Source organism: Centruroides sculpturatus, unplaced genomic scaffold (genome assembly GCF_000671375.1).
Source record: "Centruroides sculpturatus isolate CEXI.00-Female unplaced genomic scaffold, Cexi_2.0 scaffold539, whole genome shotgun sequence".
In the NCBI taxonomy this organism is placed as follows: domain Eukaryota; kingdom Metazoa; phylum Arthropoda; class Arachnida; order Scorpiones; family Buthidae; genus Centruroides; species Centruroides sculpturatus.
The window spans coordinates 350027-373620 of NW_019384823.1; the positions used below are offsets into that span (position 1 = coordinate 350027).

Consider the following 23594-nt stretch of genomic DNA (forward strand, 5'->3'; position numbering starts at 1 on the left):
CTTTTTGTAGTTAACTTAAAATTATTTTTGAAAAAATACATGGTAATAAAAATTTTTTTTATTCCTGAATTGATGTCCTTATACTATTAATTGACACAGCCTAAAATAAAAATCATTACAAATTGACATATTATTTGGCTATCAATAGTTGACATTTAACCATCAGTATCAAGGTAGAGAATTGGTATTTTAATCCTATCTCCAGATACAATAAATTTTGGCATTGGAAGTATGTTTGTTATTTGTGAATAAGTAATAATTCTAATATCAGATTTATTTTGTTTAAAAACAGTAATATAATCAAAATATTTACAGCAAAACATATGTACAAAATCAGAGTAACAGAGTGCCAAACTCGGGCTATAGTAAATATATCTCAAACAGTCTTTTTGTCATCATTGCAATTTCATGGCCTTAACTTCTAGGTTGTCTTTTAATATCTTCTGAATAATACACATATTATATAAAATTATATATATAATATATAATTTTATATATATATATATATTAGGNGGTATAATATATATAAATATATATATATAACTTTCTAAAAGTACATTAATTATTCAATAATGTTTGAAATTTGAATTGAATTTTTATCTATTGGCAAGTGCCAAATCCGACAGAGGGCTCTGTTTTTGAGCCAAGGTGGCTGCCGAAACAGGTAAGGAACCGACCATGTGTTTGTTCAGTGCCTGAGCCGATTCAGTTTCTATCGGTGATGACTACTGCAAAGACCAAATGGAGAACAAATCATTGAATTTATGTCAAATTCTAGACTATATTGGCGACAGGAAATGTTGCCTTGTAGAAGGTGAAACTGTTTTCGATATATGAGATGTACACATACACACAAAACATAATGTGTGCTACAAACTTTTGACTGGCCTATGTTGTATAAGTGCTGAATGACAGCAGGGCAGCCTTCAGATTGGCACTAATTTTAACTATTATGATAAATAAAACTATGTTTTTATATTGGAACATGGTGTATACTGCTTAAAATATTTAAATAGTTCTCACCTGTTAACGTGTAATAAACATGCTATCACATGTTTACAAAAACCAGACAGCCCCACTTTGCATGTGCATTCTCCCTGTAATTGAGATATATTAAAATGCCAATATCTGAGATTGCAACACTAAAGCAACAACATGAACTTCATTGTTGTTGTTAGAGTTTAATCCACAAAATACAATGTATCCAGCATTCAAAACAGCTTCACCTTCTACAAGACAACGTTTCCTGTCGCCGATATAGTCTAGAATTTGACATAAATTCAATGATTTGTTCTTCATTTGGTCCTCGCAGTAGTCATCACTGATAGAAACTAAATCGACTCAGGCACTGAACAAACACATGGTCAGTTTCTTACCTGTTTCGGCAGCCATCTTGACTAAAAAACAGCGTCCTCTGTTGGATTTGAGGCAGATGTATTGTCATATTGAGGCAGCTTGCAATTGGCGCTTGCCAATTGTAGAAAATTCTTGTGATTTATTAACAAGTCAATGGTAATCCAGAAACTGTCCAATAAGCTGGATATAAGTATTAAAAGATACAGAATAACCAAAAATCCAGCAAAATGATGTTTTAATCAAAACATAATGTTTATTTTAAAACATTTATTGTTTTGACAGATTTTTGGTTATTCTGTGTCTTTTAAGTTAATGGTAGTTTTATATTAAAAGATTTGCATTATATTAAAAGATTGATTATATTAAAAGATTGCATATTTCGAATTTTAGCATGTATAAAAAATCTAAAAAATTTAAACTGTGTGTGAAAAAATTATCTGATTTAAATGATAAAGACAAGATGTCAAAGATAAGAAGATTATTTTGAATGACAGGTTCAAAATACAAGCTATTGGAAAACTGGTTATAACTACTGCTGAGAAAGTCTCTGCTAACAACTTGGCAACAAATTTGAATATTTATTTTTCTTTTGGAAATATTGAAAGAAATGTGTTTTTAACATTTGAAAGTTTAAATTTATATAAAATTGCCATTTGATATTTTCAAATGCCATGCCAAATTAATTCCAACACTGAAATTATAATTTCATTAATAAATTATCTGAATTTATCATGTTGGCTCAGTTAACAAATAGAGTGGTTAACCAAAATAGAATGTAGATAGTCAGCATATGTTTAAATAAATCATGTATTTAATGCATAAATGTTTTAAAAGCTTCTTCTCTTCAGCTTCAATAAAGATACAAAATTGAACTGTAGATAAAATTTTAATCTTTTGTTTAATATAAAAGCTGTTTAATTCTATATTTCCATTGGATATTGAAGCCAAGGCTAGCTGCTGCACATATACAAGTCTATAAAATAAATTATTATGACAGTCTTTTTAAATAGTATTTGAGTGTATCTATGCATTATCAAACTGTTTTTTCCTCTCTTACTACTCTCAGAGCTGAGAGAATCAAAGAAAACAAAAGTAAAGATGCTCTCAAAACATTTATACAAGCTGATTATTTATGTTTTACTTTTAATTAATTTTAAAGAGGAATCGGTAGCAATTGACTATTTCCCAAAGATTGATGTTTTGTGATTCAAACTACTAGCCTTTGAAAAAGCAGTCCATAATAGTACAGTTACCAGTTTTTTACTTTTGAGAATTTGGTTTTATGATTTATTAGAAAATTATTTTTTTTGCTATTTATTATCCAAACTATATTCCTACTTCTGTTTTATACATTTTGATTTAATAGTCTGGAGGGGAAAAATTTAGTTCTTGTTTTTCAACTTACTTTGATGTAACACATTCCAATAAGTTTGCCTTTTTAAAAATCTCTATTTGGTTTTATTTATAATAAAAAAAATATTTATACTTCTTTTTCTAGAAAATTGCTCTTTTAAAAACAATTCTTGGAATTTGCATTTAAGGCTGTTCTACATGCTCAAGTAAATTCTAAGATTTGGCTGTTTTTTTATGGCTTATTTGAACTGTATAGTAATAATCAATCTTCTTTAAACATCAGCCTTTCAACAATCAACTTTGGCCTGTGAATGAAGCAGTCAGAAAAAATTTAATTTGAAGTTTGATGATTTGTTTGTACAGTATGATTGCATCTCTTCCAATTTCAATATGGAATAGTTTTTGCATGCCATTTGGTGTTAAAAGCTAGAGGTATTTTGGTGTTTAATTAAAAAGTTGCATAAAACATAAAATTTGTGCAAGTAATATAAATTTATTAAATTTTACTGATAAGTAAGTTAAAATTGCCCCTGCTGTGATTTATTAGCTAAAATTGAAAATTTTTTTCTGATAAAATTGCTGGGACAATAAGCATCAACTTATAAAATTTACAAAAATTCTCAAATACTTTAAAAAAGCATCTCACCTTTCATACACCATTAGGAAATAAGTCTCACAGCAGGTTGACCTTTCTTTAGAGACTACATCTGCCTCAATATGTAAAATGTTAAAATGTTTCTGGCAATGTCACAATCAATTAAAAAAAAATACTTTTTTAATTAGTGAAAGGGACAAAGTGAGAAGAAACTTTTTTAGAGTATTGTCTATTTGAGAAGTTTTGTAAATTTTCTAAGTTTGAAATATTTTGTTTAAATACATTCTATTACATCAATTGTTTTATCATATTATTTTTACTGGTTTTTAAGGTCTGGAACAAGACATTCATTTTTCTATACAGACAGTATTTTTTTTACACTAATTCTTTGGTATATCTGCCATGTAAAACAATTGTTTTACATTTACATTTTGACTTGTAAAATTAAAAAAATTATATAAGATTCAAAGACTGAAATATTTCTGTTCATTATCCAACTAATTTTTTGAAATAAAAATATAGAATGTAAGTTAATGGCTGGTTTTACCTGTTTTGAAAAGATAATGACCTTATTTTTGATTTATCAACAACAGTGATTATGCTTTCTTTGGAATTCAAGAATCAGATCTTCATATGTTGATAGGTTATAATGGAAATCTGCTGACAAATAAATTATTTGAGAAATGTCTTTCAGAAATTTAGATAGTTGAAATAATTATGACTATTAAATTTATAGTCTTAATTATGTTTTCTATTAATAATAATTTATTATTCATACTAATAATATGGAAAGAATTAGTTTTAAATTTTTTGAATGTCTGTTTTACAAAAAATAAGTTTGAAATGAATATTTCAAAGGAAATTAATAGTGAGTAGGTTACATTAGAAAAAATGTAAGCATATAACTGGATTGATCATATAAGATGGGACAGAATAAGGTCATAGTTAATATCATAAAACAATTAAAAATTAAAAGATCTCAAAGAAAAAAAGATGATAAAAAAGAAAGTGAAACAATGAAAGTAGAATAAATAAAAGATTAAAATAGTGATAAAAGAGAGGAAATGGATAGAAAAATTCAACTCTAAATAGCAAAGATTAAAATGATGATATCTTATTGTATAACTAAAACTTTGTTGATTATAATTAAAGTTGAAAATATTTGTTATTTTATATTGTTATTAGAAATTTTGTTTCTAATGAATCACCAATTTTATTTGAAATGGTATGTAGGACTTTCCTGCATGTTTGTTCTATTCAGTTTTGTACTGTTACTTAAAGGCTCATTATATGATGAAGGTCAAAGTATTTTTGGTCAATAGATCTTTTATACTTTAATTCAATATTCTACTTAAAATATAAAGCTGTTTTGTTGATATTAGCTTTTAATAAATAATGGAATGAAAAATTACAAGAAAATTTTAGGTCTCTTTGTTTATTAAATTATTGAAGTTTAAATTATTTTAAAGCTTGTTTTAATATTTGGAAACAAAAAATAAAATCCATTTGCATTGTTGTTGTTAATGATCTGTAAATTGAGCATGATCTTGCAAAGTATTTGTCAATAGGTCATACCAATTGTTTAGATGCATAGTTCAATGTAATTCTGTAGTTCTAAGGCTATAAATAGATGTTTAGTAAATTTGAGCCAAGTTTTTTAATTCATTATGTTTGTGTCATCGAATTAGTGATCATTATTCATTGTCTACTTTAATTAGAGAAAAATAAAATTATGTTCTTGTGATACATTTTGGAAATGTAATAAGAAAGTAATCTAAAATTTATATTATTAGACTTTTCATGCACTTATATATTATTTTAGAATTTTGTTTGTTAGGAAATTTTAAAATCTAACGGATAATAAATTGTGTAAAATGAAAACTTTTATAAAAACCTGAAATAGCTTTTCATGTACAAAAAAGAATAAAAAAAGAATTTTACATTAGTAATTTCAATAATTATGCAATAATTAAAACATTTTTGATGCAATAATTTTAATTAAAATTATATTCAAATTAATCTGTTAACTTTCAAAACTTTTGAAATATAACTTTATTTTTCTTTGGAAAAATACATTTATTTTTCATTCTAAAGTCTTTCAATAAATTCAGTTATATTTTTATATGAAAGCCTTAGCTATGTGACAAAGCAGATTTTTAATTTTTCTTTAAATTTTTTTTTTTTTTAATTCTCTTTCTCCCCTTTTTTTAACTTTTAAGTCAAAACTGATTGATGACCAAGATGGTAAAGGCATTAAGCTACTGATTTTTAGGTCTCAGATTCAGAATTAGGTCAAAACTGCAGAAATTTTTTTGAATGTTTTAACTCAGATGTATTCTTCACCATTTGTCTTCCTCTGTTTTGAACCTTGCTGAAGTTATTTGGCATACAGAAAAGATTTTAACATCTACTGACAGAAAGAGTTAAATGCTAAATGATTTTTTTTCCATTGTTTGTCGAAAAGATTTAATTAATTTGATTGTTTTATTTATTAAAATACCATTGCAGCATAAGAAATAAAATACAAAATTTTTATAAATTTTGACTTGTAAATTATTCATCACTAATATTAGTTTTGTTGTTTTATTCCATTTTGCTAGAAATAAAAAATTATTAAATAGATTGTGGGTCTGAAACCAACAGTCTGTTTAATAATTGAAACAAGCAAAGCAAAAAAGTTTTGTAACTTGAAATTAGCATTATGAGTAATATAAAATAGTTACTGCATGATGCCATATTGAGACATTTTATACTTTGAATTATCCAAAGAAATGTTAAGATTTATAGTATCAGTATTGGACGTGTAACAAATTTTGGTTGGAGATTTGGGTCCTGCCCATTATCTTCCAGGTTCATGAAAATGAATTTATTTCAGTGGTTGGCAACACAACTCTGGACCACCACTCAACCCTAGCGATGTCAGACCTACCTAGCCTACCTTCACTTTCTCTGGTCTATTTGCACATGCTTAGTCATGTTTCTACCTCGCACCTCAGATGTTCTCTGAAGGATGGCATATCATTGTGAATTTGTACATAGAGACATGATAATAAGTACTTGGCAACTGCTCAGAGAACGTATTATATTGTCTAATTTGTTTACCTATTGCAATGATGACACTAGGCATGGATGGGATCAAATTGATTGATATACAAGGCTAATCTCAAAAAAGAGGCATGCCTTAGTAGGTGCCTCATTAATTAAAAAAGTTTTTCTTAATGCCTGTGGGGTCTAACTTGTAATAGGGATTAAAGAGGAATGGAAATACAGATTTTATTGAATATATTAATAGAGTGTTGAGCAGTATTTTTCAATATATTACACTACAGGATTTTACAATATTTTTCATTTATTTTTTACAGATAAAACTTCAAAATATTTATAAAAGATTTAAATGGTGTTTTTAACTATTTTTTTGTGTATTAATAAAAGATCATTCATATACATCCATAATGAATTCTACATATTGAAAAAATAATATTTCAGAGAAAGTAGTGCATTTTCACAGTGATTATGTTCTGTAATTTCAAAATGATTGCATAATTAAAATCATAATCTAGTGAATTTAAAATGAAGTTTTAGAAATTTTAATGATTTACTAATCTCATCTAATAACAATTTTAAATAATTATTTAAATATATTATAGATCTATTAACAATGCAATATGATATAGTAATATTTTTAATATAAATTGCTCTAATTTTATTTCTTTGATTTTTTGCTTCTTTACTACAATTCTAGTTTCCATTTGAACCAAATTGACTTAATCTAATTATATCAACCCAAAAAACTGATAATGTAAGGAATAATGACAAGGAGACAGAGAATTTATTTATTATTAAAATAACTGATATGTTTGAAACCAGACAAGGGTAATAATTGTAATTATTTGTCTTTAAATGGTAGTTAATTAATTAGAATTTAGATGTATATTCAGTACTGTAGTTGTGCCAGGGTGTATTGGGTCCTGATACTTTTTTTAAAGCAGGACAAAAGCCCTTGTACAGTACTTTGTGAACATCTAGGTTGGACATTAGACTATGTAACTACCTCAGTCAAAAAACTGAGAAAATTACTTGCACAGTTTTTCTGCACTTATTATAATTGTATAGGCCATTTGGCACATTTAAGCTGTTTTGCAAATATTATGCCACAAAGTTGCACTTTGCCCATGCAAATCTCCATAGACAGAGGTGACTGTAGACAGTGGCAATTCAAAAAGTGTTGGTTAGCATCAAGGCACTTTTTAATTTACGACTAAATCTGTGTATATTATTTTAACTTCTATTATAATAATTAACTTGAATATGATTTAATTTGAAAATAATTTTTGAAATATTAACATAGATGCACCTCTGGTGGAAGTATACATGGATGAAAAATTGTAGTGAATTTGTGATGTATGAAATTTATTAAAAATTATTTTAGCAGTTTGAAATCTTTGATTCAGGCAAATACAAATTTGATTAAACTATTAATTTAATCTAATAGACTTATGTTGAGTGCACATAGTAGTAATGTGGAAAAAGAAAAAAAAAAGGAAAATTTAAATAATTGAAAAAATTAACTGTGCAACCCATCAAAGTAGATAATTTGTGGTTTTACTTTGTTTTCTTTTCAATTTTCCATGTTCTTCTTGTTATGATCTTTGGTGCATTTTCTGTTTTAGTGGTTTGTCTTTTTTCTTAACTCTTTCCACCCTTGGGCACTAAGAGGACTTTTTGAAAAAGCTTTTTAGTAAGCCCACTTTGGTTTGGCCATGCCCATAATGGGGCAGCAAGTAGGTGGTGAGGGATGTGTGTTAACATATCTGGATGGACCATCCCTGAAAAATTCTTGTAGTTTTTCATCTGTCCGGATCTAATCTTAGGTCTCCCAGAGCAATAGTCTGTCACCTTAATTGTTTGGCCATCCGACCCTTGTAGTTTGCTTTGATATTCTGTTATTAATCAGCTATTGAATTGTAATACAGTAGAACCTCGATTATCCAGACTAATTGGGGATGAAGGTAGTCCGGATAAGGAAACATTCGGATAATCGAAACAAATACTTTAATTTGTCTTTTAATGATAATACAACACATTTCCTTTTCGATGACATATCGGTAATATTAAAAATAAATACTGTATTTAAATCGTGATCAAATATTTAAGAAACAAACATTTGTATTGAATTTGGACTACTACTGACCAGCACTAACAGACTATCTATTGTTTAAAAGGTCCTCTGGTGGCGCAAGAAGACGGATTTTATAAAATAAAAAACAGTTGAAACTGCATTTTTATGAATAAAAGTTTGACAAACTATTTATTGTTTTATGACGAGTAAAATTTTTTCGTCGCATTCGTGACTTTTAAGTAATGCATAAACCTTCAAGGCGCAAGGCCCTTCGGACTGCGAGGCATAGGTGGTGGCCCACATTGCCCATGCCTTATGTCGCCCTTGGTCATAGAAATGATGTAATTTGAATATAAATTATTTATAAATACGTATGTCAAGTTATATTTTTATTACGACATAAAATATATTTAAGAGTTTACAACTACTGTACTGGGTGAGATGTTGGAACAAAAAAAGTTATGCGTTCCATCACGTGCATAAAAAGTATCGCAATTTGCCAAGTGCAAATCAGCAAATTTGTAAAATTTTTGTTTATTTTGAACAATCCGGATAATCAAAAATTCGGATAATAGAGGTCCGGATAATCGAGGTTCTACTGTATTTATTGATTGATCATTAACACAAAATATTTTTATTTAAAGTGACTAACAAATGCTTTTACATAATAATTTATATCAAATTGGTCAATTACTTCTAGAAGTAGCCTTACCTAGTTTTGCAGCATGTAAGCATTTGCATGTTGAAAATATAATAATAGGAATAATGTTTTAATAACAGTTTAAATAAGAGTTTAATAAAAGTTTAAATAATCCTTAAATAAATTATATATTGATTATCAATTTAAAAAAATAATAATAATCAGTGTTTAATAAAAACAATGTTTATTGTTTGCTGGAAATCGCATTTAGGTGTTGGTTATTTGATCATATATTTCCTGTTTATAAGTGTGCCAGTTTTTTGATTTAAAAACTATTGATATTTTGTTAGAATCAGAATTTTCTGAAAGATCTTTTGATATTGGAAAACAATATAAATATTTTATTTTTTTACTATTTAAATATGTCAAACATCCTGCTTTCTCATCCAAATTGAATTTTTGATCAAGTCACAAATGTGTCATGGCCACTGTTTCCGTTATTTTGAATGAAATGTGGTAAATATTTTTAAATCAACTTTAAAATGTGTAACAGTAAATTAAAATTTGGTATATTGTTCCTATGTTAAAATTGATATCTGAGACTAGCAAACTCTCCATCTAACAAAACAAATGTCTATCTTCTTCACCTGTTTTGTTCATTTATGTAATATCCATTGCATTAAGGTTTCTAGATGTCTTTTAATTTAGCTAAATTGTCCTTGTTCTCTAATTGAAACAAGAAAGGATTCGATTTGGACTTTATTTTCATTTTTCAATGTAACAGTGTGTTTCATAATAGATTTTCATACAACCACATTACCTATCCTTATTTATCAGTCCATATTTCTTTCCCATAATAAGCTATGGTTTACCATTAAATATTTTAAATTCTACATCAAACTAAAATTTGCATATGTTTGAAAGCTATGAATATGAATAATAAAAACTATAACTTTTAAATCAAAATATAAACAAAATGTCTAGTTATCGATTAAAAAAATTATTAAATTTTACTTTTTGGATATAGGACGGGATAGAGTGAAAGTTGGAAATGGTAACATTAATTATTGTTAAATGTTCTTTAATCCACTCAGAAATCTGGCAACATTTAATTGCACTGTTGCTATGATTTTGGAATGATTGTCAGAATCATGAAATTGCTTCAGTTTTGCTTTGTAATGTTTAAAATTAACACACTAAAAATAAAAAATTTTTAGTTAAAAAACAAGTAAAAATTATACTCTTTCTATTTCCGACTTCGAGGATTCTATGAGCCAAAACAAGACAAACAAGTAGCAAGGAACAATCATTATTTTATTAATTTTATCCATACATATTGCTCTCTTAAAAAGCACTTAAAATAATTTCTATCCATTGCCAATATATCCTATTCATTATATCCATTGCCAATATATATAATATTCTATCCGTAATGTTTAAAATATTGATAATGTGAAACTATTTTTGGTTAGAACCAATATTATTGATACTTGCCTGTTCATCAGAACATCTTAAGGAACAATGTTTCAGTGATGCATATTGATGATCATTTATACTAGTGCTAGCAAAAATCAGAAATTTTCAAAATCACTTAATCGGTTTTTAAGTATCAGATGCCAAACTGGTTTCAAAATCAATTTGGATTCGGTAGAATTAATGTTTTATTATTAAATTTTATTAATAATAATAAAGCACTGTAGTAAATATTAGCCATGAATATATACAGTACTGTACATATTAAGTGTTATTTCCAACAAAAAGAGGTCAGTATTTATTCAGTGTTGTTTCTGGAGTCTAAAGGAGGATGCACAGAGGTGGCAAAATTAAAGTGACATTTAACATCAACCACTGCTGCATCAACCATGATAATTGAAAGGGGTGATTGGTTGAACGTGTCTTCAGCATTCAACATTATGCTTTAATTTTGTCACCAGTTTGCATCTGCCTTAAATATTTAACAAATAATATTTGAAAACTTTGTATGAATACATACAAGTTTTCATGTTAATTTTAAAATTTAAACATGAATAATGCATGGCATTAAATTAAAAAAGTCAAGGATTGGTGTTGTGTAATGCTATACTGAAATTTTCTGTTAATACAGTATATTATCAGTTATGTGGAATCATCTTAAATTCAAGCATACTTTACTGCCAAACTAAAGTAAAAAAAGGCAAGCAGTGATACAGGTTTCATTGCCTGTTCAAAACCAGTTTCTGATTCTTGCTAAAACTGCAGTTTACTGAAAATCAGTTTTGTTGCCAGCACTAATTTATAGGATCAGATCAACAATTTTTATGTTTTTTACAATTCTTAAATATATATACAGTATATTGTATGTAAGTATAAATGCTAGCATTTATAAACTGTACTTAAATACAACATGTAATTTAAGAAAATCATAACTGTTAAAAAATATAAGCAGAATACAGTGTACAAACTAAACAATGTTGATTCTGGTTTTCATTAAACTTAAGATATATAAAATGATAACGATAAGAATATTTTTCACTAAATAATTTGTAAGTTTTAACAAGGGCAATTCCCTTTTAACACTTCGTTCTCAAGGTTATTAAGTGCTGTATTATTAAATTGTGTACGTTTACTAAAGTATTTCACAATAAGCATATTAAATTGTCGTTTTTTATATTAAAATCTATTTTTATCCGTCTCGCATCATTCGTTTATAAGAGGTATCACCGGATATGCTCTATACAAATTGTGTATACAACGTGATAAAAAAAATGCACGGTACGATAAAAAATAGGGAATCGATGCCTAAAAATATGCGATCAGATTTAAAAAAATTAAAAAAGTATTTACTAAAGTAACCGTAATAGAAAACTTTTTGCACTTTAGTAAATTATTTACATTATTAGTTAATGCTGCACTGTGAAGAAATATTTCTACGAGATCTAAACACCCGAATGATACGTTATTTTATTTTCCTGGCTGTTATATATAACAGAAGGAAAGTACGGCGATCGGTCAAAAAATAATCCCCCGCCCAAGATTTTTACATTTTTGGACTCGGGATCTTGAAATGCAAAGAAATGCAAACAAAAAATTAGGAGGGGATTTTTTTCCTGTATGTTTTTGTGGGGGACACGATTTTGATTACCCAATTTGAAGCTTAACTCCTGTGTCTTTTGTCGAAAATTTCCAAAATTTTGCACGAAGGTTTGTGTAAATTAGGAGGATTCATTGTATTGAATTTTGTGGTTAAAGGTTTAGAGGTTGGGGAGATAGATAGGTTCACGTGTGGTATCGCGAGTGGGATCGGACTTAATGACGATTTTATTCGTTAATTCGACTTTTTAAAACTCATTTATACTCTCAAAATTAAGCTTTTTACCACTTATAATAATTATATATTTTATAATAATTAATAATATAAAAAGTTTTTGTACTAAAATCTTGTAACAGATAGCGCCACACAGAATTTTAACTCTTGCCGGAAAGTTACGCAACTCGTTGCTCGATTTTTTTAATTAACGATTTATCTTTAAATCCTTTAGCTTTTAACAACCTCGAAAATTGAGTTTTTATTTCATAAATTGCCGTTTCTGTTTAAATTTGTTTACTTAATTTTGTAACTGTGTTCACAGCCTGTACGAGTAAGTGAAATCGCCAAAAAACCTCTGTTTCTATCGATAATTCAAAGTCATTTGAATGGAGTACAAAACAAAATCACTTGAAATTCATAATTTGATGAAAAAATGTATAATGCATCAAAGCGAATTACAACTTTTACAATATGAATTAATTTTTCGTCTAAATGTTATAAAGCAACGGTCAACAACCGGTGGTCCGTGCAGAAATTTGAACATTGATCAACCGAAGGTTACACGAAGTACTGTATTACGAAAGAAATGCAAAATGCTTAGTTGCTTTTTTCATTCATTGGGGTTTTTTTTATTCGAATCTAAAACCAAAAACGAAGTGACTGTTATCAATAAATGGAAAAGCGCGAAGAAACCATAAACTTGTTTCAAACAAGCAGCAATGAACTTTAGGCTTGCATTAATTTGTTATAATTAAACATGTGAGTTTCATATTAATATAGTAAAATTAAACTTTTATGATCATTATTCTACAGATTTTGTATCGTTTAAAAAAATTCATGATAATGGTCCGCGGAATTCAAAATTGTGACTTTAGTGGTCCGTGAGGTGAGAAAGGTTGCCAACCGCTGTTATAAAGTATGCAACGGTCAATCTTGTAATTCGGTCGAATAAACTAATTTAGATAAGGATTAAAATAATTTATTATATTTAAAAATAAATTATTATTATTATATATTGTTCAATTTATAAAATAGAATTTGCTTTCGGAAATGCGGTCATGTTTCTCCGATTCCATCTTTAATTTATTAATTACAGTATACAGTAGAGCGTCGATTTTCCGAATCAATTGGGGACTGGGGTTGTCCGGATAACTGATATTTCGGATAACTGCTTTACGTACGAAAAAATAGTTTAACGTATCCGATGTCGAAATTTTTCTCCGTTGCGTGTCGCTTCGTGTTGAATTTTCGTCGATGTTAAGCCTAACAAAGACTATTGTATCGTTAAAAGTTATTTTTTTATTTTGTACAAACAAAATAAATATATTGAAAAATATAAAAACAATAAAAAATTATACTTCAGAAGTTAATTTAATATCAAAAACGTAAAATATTTGAGTAGCCCAAGACATAGCCAAAGATTGAAGCGCCAAAGCACTGGCGAAAATTTAAATTTGCCGACTGGAATTCTTTCGGATGACTGACGTTTCGGATGATTGACTTTCGGAAAAACGACGCTCTACTGTATTACTTTCACGGCTCTGTTATAACATAACAGAGGGGAGTATGGCGATCGGTCAAAAATTGACCCCTAAGATTTTTAAATTTTTTGGACTTAAGACACCTTGAAATGTCGAGAAATGCAAAAAATTAGTTTTTTTTTAAATATTTTTTTTAATGGATGTTTGTTTGGGGGCATGATTTTGTTCTTTCTTTTCTTTCTTTCGGAGTTTATATGGAGATTCTGGCCGTGAATCGGCTTTTTCTCCGACGAGCAACGATCTTGTTTACCCTCTTTGAAACTTAATAACTCCCATGCTTTTTGTTGAAAATTTCTGAAATGTTGCAAAAAGGTTTGTTTATTAGGGAATTGATGCTACTAAAATTTAGTGGTTAAAGATCGAGGAGGTGGGGAGATAGAGGGGCAGTTTATCGTATCTCGAGTAGGGTCGGATCTAAGACGATTTTACTTGTTATTAGCATCTACAATTTTTTTTTTTTTTTTTTATAAAACTCATCACTACCCTCAAAATTAAGCTTTTTGCCGTTTTATATTAATTAAAAAAAGAAAAAATTTTTGAATAAAGTATCATAACAGATGTCGCCACACAGGCAGTTTTAAATCTTGCGGGGAAAGTTAATTAACTCGTTGATAATTTTTTTTTTATTTAAGTATAATTATGCAATTTTAATGACGTTTACACTTTACTTTTATGTTAATTCAGGAGTTAATGAACTAATATAAAAGTTAACTATTAAAAAAATAAAAATTTTATTCAATTTCATAGAAGAGTCGAACGTTCAAATGAGTATATGCGACTATAATCATAAGGAAAAAAAATGATGCTGTACCATTTCAACGCTAATTTTTCTCGGTAGATTTCGAATTTTAATAAATATATTGCAATTTATGAAATATTTCATATTGCATTTTAATTATCATCATCGATAATTAAAATGTAACACAAAGTCTTTCATAAGTCTGGTTTTTTTGAGCCATTGTTTTCGTTCGATTGGAGGTGTCAGTGAACCCGTCTGTCGATGAAAATGTACATGAAATGATATTTTAAAATATTCATTAATTATAATAAATAGCATTTTCGTGTAAAAGTTATAGAAAAGAGTATGTATATTATTTTTTTTTACGTGAAATTTGTTAATTTTGATTAATTTTTTTGCATTCGAACCACTTGTATAGATAAAAAGTAATTGCGCAATTGAGGAATTTGCTTAAATTTATAAGAAAAGATTATTAATTAATACTGAATAACAAGAATATTTGAACAAACATTCTGTTGTAAATTCCATATTTAAATGTATTTATATATTTTTACAGTAATTTATTGTCAAAAAATCATTCAAAGATGAACAATGAACATCCATTAGTTCATTTTCTTTTAAGGTAATGAACAAATTGTACAAATATTTAGTCTTTGTGTGTATGAAATCAAATTTTATGAAAACTTATTTCTGTAATCAGCAGTTCTTAGAATAATTCTTCAAATAAATCACCACTTTTTGTCACGTGATTTCCATAATATAAGTAGACACAAATTGTTTTATTTGATTTCCTAAGTAAGTATGACAGTTCACAAGGGAATTTATAATGTTTTAGAAAATAAAGAAACAAGATACAGTTTTTTTTTTTTTTTTTAGGTTTTGTTATGCCAGAGATGTTATAAATTCAAAAAAACATAATGCGATTGTCTCTCTGTCTCTTTTATAAATAGTTTGTGAGAAATAGAGCATGCTAAATGGATGGATATGCATGCCAAAAATAATAATATATATTGCTTAAATCCATTTTTTCTATTATGATTATAGTATTTATCATTTAAATAAATAAAATTAAATATATAGTTTTTTAAATTTAAAAATTGATGTGTGTCATTCTACAGTTTCACATAATACAATATTATTTCTTATATTTTGCATTAATGCATCATTGAAGAAGCTTTGGATGTTTTTTGAAAATTAATTACTAGAAAAATATATAAATTCTTTTAATATGGAACTTATAACAGGATATTTTATTTAATATTAATTAATAATTTTTAAGCAAATTCCTAAATTATGTGATTACTTTTTATTTACAGAAATTTTGACTTATCAATTTATATATGCTTAGTATCTGATAGTCTGATGACCTTGAAATTTTTGATTTATTGTAAATTTGCTGGTGGGATCCAGTTTTTGTTAATCTGTATCTATGGAATTTTCTAACTATAGTAAAATTGACTTATTCCAAAACTGTGTCTTCTATTAATTATTCTTTATTTCACAACTGGATGCATAGGTAGACACTGGGAATCTTTAACACCACTCCTTATTCAGGAATATCTTACATATTGCTTTGCATTTTGGGCATACGCCCTGCCTCTGTTGGCTTTTTATTTTAAAAAAACAGAACGTGTATTAGTTAGCACCTCTTTACTAAATGCCGTAAAGAAAAAGCCAATGGAAGAGGGGCATATGCCTGAAATGCGTATCAGTGTGTAAGATATTCCCGAATAAAGAGTGATGTTAAAGATGCCCGATGTCTACCTATGCCTAGTGTGAAGCAAAGAATAATTATAGTAAAATTATTAAATGAAGATGGTATTATTCTCAACATTGTTAATTTACATCAGTCAAGAAATAAGTAGTGATAATTTTTGGTAATCAGTTTAAGTTATTGATCATTTTTCCTGTCTGTCAAAATTTATATTATATTGTATCTGATTTGCCTTTTCTTTTTTTTTGTAAGACTATGTTTTAAATATGATAATAGAGCCATTGATAACATGCATAATATTGAACATATTTTACATATAGATTTTAAGAGACATAGAAATATTTATAAAAGAAAGGAATGTATAATTTTATTTAGTATAATATATATTTTTTAAAAATTATTATTTTTTTATTTTAGCATTTTATATTTTACATTGTATATAGGTCCATGTATTTATGTATAGTAGAGTCACAATAGTTTGAGACACCACCACCCTTAAGCCAAAATACATATTTTGGTAATTAAAATCAAGTGTGTGATGAGAAGGTTAATGTCAGCTACACTGAAAGGTTAACATCAGCTTTCAATTTATTGCATATGATATGATTGCAGATACTTCCAGATATAGTTGCCACTTGCCCTGCATTGTACAGTACATCATGTATTTTAAGTACAATATATTATTATTATTGTCTTGTTAATTAATTAATGTCATGTTTACTGTATAGTAATAAACACAACATTAATTAACGCTTTCACTTCTTAGAAGACAGTAAGACTGTTTTCTATTGTATATGTTCCATATACAGTGGAACCTTGTTATACGACCTTAATCCATTCCTGATGTTTGGACTTATACCAAATAGGATGTATACCAAACCAACCTTTCCCATAAGAAGTAATGTAAAAATGATTAATCCGTTCTCATGTAAAAAAAAAAATGGCTGGCTTTAAACACCTCGCTTTCCTGGCTAGTTCCTGCTTGATTTTTCATGAGATCAGCATGTAACTTTGTAGCTTTCTTGCAAATAATTGCTTCTGATATGCTGTCTCCAGCACACTGTTTTTCAGTTATCCAAAGCAAAAGCAATTTCTCAACATAATCTAATGTCTTTGATCTCTGTTTAGAAATTGATTTAACCACTTTCGCAACATTAGCAGATTTAATAATGTCTTTATTTTTCATGATTGTCGATATCGTCATTCTCGGAATACGGTATGCAACAATTAAAATCTCAAACACGCATGCCACCTTCATATTTCTCAACTATCTCTTTTTTCAGTTCCATTGTGATTCTAGTAATTTTTTTAGTTTTCTGTTGCTTTTCATTTGCCTTTTTGCAATTCATGATTAATAAAAATAATAAAATTTTACTTACAAATTAAAATCAGAAGAAATTTAACAAAGTTATAAACCAGACATGGGCAAATGCGGCTCTTTTTGAGTTACATGCGGCTCTTGCTGAAAGTGTTAATTTCTGCTTTTTATTATTATTATTTTTACAATTTTATTTCCACAATTTTGTGAAAATATGTTTATTTTTTTATAATTAATATATTCAATATTTGTTTTATATTATATTTATATTATATAATAAAATTGTGGTACAGAACTGCGGTACAGAATAAAAAAATGCAGAATTGCGGCTCCCATGCATTTTGCAAAACCTACATTTCAGCTCCCACTGAACTCTTGCTTGCCCACCCCTGTTATAAACTGTGGCACCACGAACGTCTAGTCTGGTCTAGTACACTGATAGTCCTACTTGTTCATAAATGGTGCGTATAATTGTATTAAGTCGTATACTGAGCAAAATTTGTTTCATCCAAACAGGACATATTCCGAATTGGACATATTCCGAATTGGACATATTCTAAAGCAGACATATACTGAGGTACCACTGTACTTTGAGCTTTTGATAGTTCAAGGTTGTCTCATTCCCAATCAACTCAAACTGTTGAGACTATACTGTATGTAGTGTTTTAACATTTTTGTGCTTTAGTGTAATTATTTTTTTATTATTTGTATATTTATGTGTTTTATTTTATTACTCTTTTTATATGTTGTATTTTAAAATATTTTTTATTCTGTTTGGTATTAATGAGTTATTATATTGTTTGTTGAAGGGAGGTATACATTGCCATTTTCATTACCTGGTGTATTAATAATAAATGTCTTAAATATTCATATTTAAACACATGGAAAAATCATTTTAAAACCTCATATATAGAAAAATTTAAATATTATTGAATAGTATAATAAAGAATTTTAACTTCCTCCACTGTTATTTGTCCATATCTTCATCTCATAGTCCATGTTTGTTCATATTATCTATTTTTTCCAAATAATACACTGTGGTGATTCACAGATATACTGAAGCTACTTTAAATATTGATAAAACTGTTAATCATAGTATTGAATTATTTGAAAAGAAAAATATTACTTATTTATTAACGCAAGGTTTTAACTTTATTTATTAACGCAACCTTGCATTAATGAATAAGTTATCAATCAGTATCATCATCATCATCAATAAATCTGAATCACAATATTCAATTGAATAATGTTATAGAGTAATTTTTTAAAATAAGGCAATGATTTAGATTTGTAGAAGTACTAATGAATTTTTGTAATAAGAATTAATACAAATTCTTGATTGATTATATGAAGCTAAAATATAGTCACAAGAAATTATAACAATTTTTATCTCAAATTTAATGAAAAACTTATTAAATTTTTTAGTAAATAATTTCAAAATATATATAAATTTGTATCATTATAAAACATTATTAATTTTTTGAAAAAATCTACTGTAAAACATGTTTTAAACTGAATTTCATTACATTCACAGTTGTGGTGATGATGAATTAAATATTCTAAAAATATTAAATATTAAAAGTTGAATTCTTGAACTAAGACTGATTTAAATTGTAAATTAATTAAATATATAAATGATGCATACATTTAACTTAATTTAAAATAAATGGTTGTAAATAAAAAAGAAGTATGTTATTGACTTTCAGATGACCTTATGTTTGATCTTAAATGACCTTAAATTTGCAATTTTAATTTTAAAATGAAAATTATTTTTATTTTCATAATTTGATTTAATGGCTTTTTAAATTTTTAATGTTTGGTTTTACAAAAATAAACATTGTGTTAAAAATATTACATTCTGATTCTGAAAATAAAAGAAGCACAGTATTTGATGATACAAATAAATTCAAAATGATAACATTACTTTTTTATTTTATAGAAGAAAAATTTAATTATGATCTGTACAATTTGTAAGTTTATAATAAAAATATAAAACTATTTTCTGAGAGATGTGATGTAGGCCTATTGTAAATTATAAAGCACATAATCATCATCAATATCAATATATATTATAAAGGTAAGTGTACAATGTGTGTGCCGCTAAAACTCAAAAATGAGTCCTGGTACGATCAAGGGAGTTATATGGTGTGGTAGCCCTATATCCCCATCTATGAAGAAGGTTCCTATTTTTACCTGAAGGGCATACTGTTGAAGATATAAGGGCTGGAAGTTTCACCCTCTAGAAATTTCTAGAACAGTCCAGAACATTCGAGAGCATTCCACAACATTCCAGAATGTTCCGGGATGTTGTGGAATGTTCTGGAACATTGTGGACCATTCGAAGCATTTTTTGTATGGGTGGGACTACCCATTGGTGGGGGTATATAAAGCAAGATCCGTTGTGTGTTCGAATGTCAGTTTCTTATCAGTGACGAAGGGAAGAACTGAAAAAGAAGTGAAAATTCCCAAGTAGTGCAGTGAGTGAATAAAAAACAAGAAGGGATTTTTAGAAATTACCCCTGCGGGAGAGGAAGAGGGTTAAGGATTACCATGAACTTGGCTTCTACTGTACTATTTTAGATGCAGTTTTTTGTGTTTTTGTGGAAATAGAACATATTTTTAGATCCATCTAAAAATTCTCTAATTAGTCTCAGAAGAGGGAAGATCTAATTCTTGCACTCAGTGAAAACGGTTAACATTGGCTGTAATCTAATAATTGCTATTGTTATTTTTTTCCCGAGCAATGCTGGGCTCATTGCTAGTGTATAATAAAACTATGATCTGTCTTATATTTAGCTAGAATAAGTAAAAAAGATTGAACAACACCTTAAATACTTTTTCCAGCAACACTACTTCATTCAAACAAACACTTTCGACCTCTTTTGTAGATCTGTACCAGGTTTTAATGAACACATTTAGAAAGTTCAAACTGATGCAGGCCTATGAAAGGGATAAAAACACTTGTTTGAATAAAATAGTGTTGCTGGAAAAAATATTTAAGGTATTGTTCAATCTAAATTAGTTTTAGTTTTGATAGAAGTTGTATTTTTTAGAATTAAGTAATATTTTACTTTGGAGTCTTGATCAAATAATTGCAGATTTCAATTAATAAAACAAATTTATTAAGCGCTCGAATACTGTACAGAGTGCCGGCAGTGTCGTACACGTGGTCAGACAGACTGTCCGGGAGACAAAGACTGAAAACTAAGGGCACGGTAAGTGTTGCCAGGTTGGCCACATTACAAAAGTGTTCTTTGATTTTGTCTAATCCTTTTTTAGTTTTTTTTTCCTATCAAAAGTTCAAATATAATGTGATAGTACAGTAATGAATTACAGTATTTATAACTTTTACAAAATTGAGTTTTATGTAATAGCTAATTTTTTTCTCATGAGAAATTATTTATTATTTTAAAGCTAAGCTAAAAAATATGACTATTATCTAAGTCACCAAACAATCGCCTAAATATTGGTCTATAATATGGCTAATTAAATGATTAGTATAAAGTAATTTGACATTAGAGGTAGATGTTAGGTGCCATCTCTTAAGTAAATTAATAATTTTCATTAAATAAATTTATTTATTTAATTTTAATTATTAATTTACTTAAGAGATGGCACCTAACATCTACCTCTAGTGTCAAATTACTTTATACTACAGTAATCATTTAATTAGCCATATTATAGCCCGATATTTAGGCGATCTTTTGGTGACTTATTGTATACTACTCAGGCTTTGTGATGTTATTTGTATGACTATTATGCTAATAAATGTAATACAAATTTTAAATATTTCAGTTAGAATTATATACTTATAAGATGAAGTCATGTTTTCTGCATAAATATATTTGGTATTCAACAGAAAGTAACATTATGCAAATAAATGACTTTCTTTTGAAATGAAATTAATTTCTGTTGGTTTTATTGAGTGGAACTTTCTTAATGATGACTTTGACATTTGTACAATGGTTAACTTTTCCAAAATTGCTTAACCAATTTAAATAGTTTTTTGCACACAAGTAGAATCCATCTTGGCCTAGGTCTTGACATAAAGCATTTTAAAATTTGTCCTATAACTGGAGATATACAATATCAAATATCACAATGTTAAGTCTATGGGCAAGAGGAGCTAGGTGTCTGGTATACATGGACAAACTTAGTAAATAGAATGATTACTACAAATATACGAGCGCTAAGACGGCTTTTCTTTTTCACTAGACTTATTACACCGTCAATGAAACGAAAAACAAACATTAGAAAGACTTTTTATTTATTTGAGAATGCATTTCGGATAATTATATCCCTTTTCAACTCTTGTGTTACAAATAGACTATGAGAAAACAAGGAGTTGTGACATTAGAAAAAATATGGATGGTGATTATTGCTTAACAGGTATAAGAGCAAAGTCTTTCTAATGTTTTGCATTTCGTTGATGGTGTAATAAGTCTAGTGAAAAAGAAAAGCTGTCTTAGTGCTCGTACATTTGTACACAAGACTAGACAAGAAGCATATCGCATAATAGAATGATTACTGTTAAAGATAAGTTTAAAAATACATTAGAGTCCCACTCATCTGAATGTCTGCCTAATCCAAACATGTTTTGGTTTGGTGGAGAGGAAATTTTCTCTAACAAGACTTTTACTTAGGGGTGTTTCCCTTTCTCTTTCCTGAGTGAATCACGTAAATAAGGCTTCATCAAGCTTGTCAGACTTGAGGGCCTTGCTGTTTATCGATTTTCAACTGATTTTTCTGAAGTAGAGGAACAAAACTGCTCAATCTTTGTGCAGTTTTTTCCAGTCAGTTATTGTGGCCTTGCCCACTCCAAACTCTACTGCCAATTTCGTTGCACTTTCACCCTTGTCCAGCTTTGTCAAAATGTCCAGCTTATCTTTCAACATACATGTGTGTTTCTGTTTCTTGCCTTGTAGCAGCAGACTAAACTAAACTAAAATAATGTAGAGTGAAGAGTGATGTTAGTGTGTGAGTTAGCACAATTAAGTGTGCTAACTCACACTAACATCAGTCAACTGATTGAAATACTGGACTATGTATTAAAAACAATGTTTTTCATATTTAAATTAATTTTAAGGTATAAACAATGAAAGCAGGTTGCCATTTCAAAATTACAAAACTTGTTTTTGTTAACTATTTGGGCCCTCTATTGAGTACAAGTCAGATGAAATAAAGGGTGGGGCTGATGTCATTGATGGTGTTGGATCTATGTAACTAGACCTGTTTTACTGCTTGCTTTTGCATTATTTCAATTATTTGGCTAATCCAAAAATTGCTAATCCGAACAGGGCTCAGTCCCAATTAGTTTGGACTAGCAGGACTCGACTGTATGAAAGTTAATTGAAAAATTTTTAATTTAAAAAATTACACTTCTAACTTAATTTTTTTATATCCTGTTATGAATGTTTTATATGAAGAATTTATCTGTAAATTATACAGTAGAACCTCGAAAACTCGGCCTAATGTGGACCAAAGGGTGGCCGAGTTTGTGAAAATGCCGGGTTATCGGGAATGGGGTTAAAAAAAGGATAAGTATGCGTGTTTCCTCAGAAAATATTGTACTGTACTTGTATGTATTATTTACTTCAGAATACAACAGAGAATAAACTGCCCAAATACCATTAAACAAAGGAAAAGTACGTCCTTTATGAAGGCATAGAGCCTTTACTACATGAAAATGAAAATTAATTGTACAGTAATTTACCTGATAAGACAGACCTCAGAAAAATACTTTGAGGCATAAAGCTGTATATGATGTAAATTAATTATCTAAGGATATTTTTGCCCTGCCAAGGTGTGGCCGAGTTATCCGGAGTGCCGGGTTATCGAGTGTCGAGTTTTCGAGGCTCTACTGTATAAGGTAAATATTCTCTACAACAGCAGTTATGGAATTTGTGTGTGGGGCGATGAACAATTAAGCATCT

General features: G+C 28.2%; 1 long non-coding RNA gene across 1 annotated transcript in view; it reads left to right on the forward strand.

The window, feature by feature from the left end:
* The window catches only part of LOC111629964, a 36935-nt gene that overhangs the window by 7552 nt on the left and 5789 nt on the right, over positions 1–23594 (forward strand). The gene's annotated exons all lie outside the window — the stretch shown is intronic.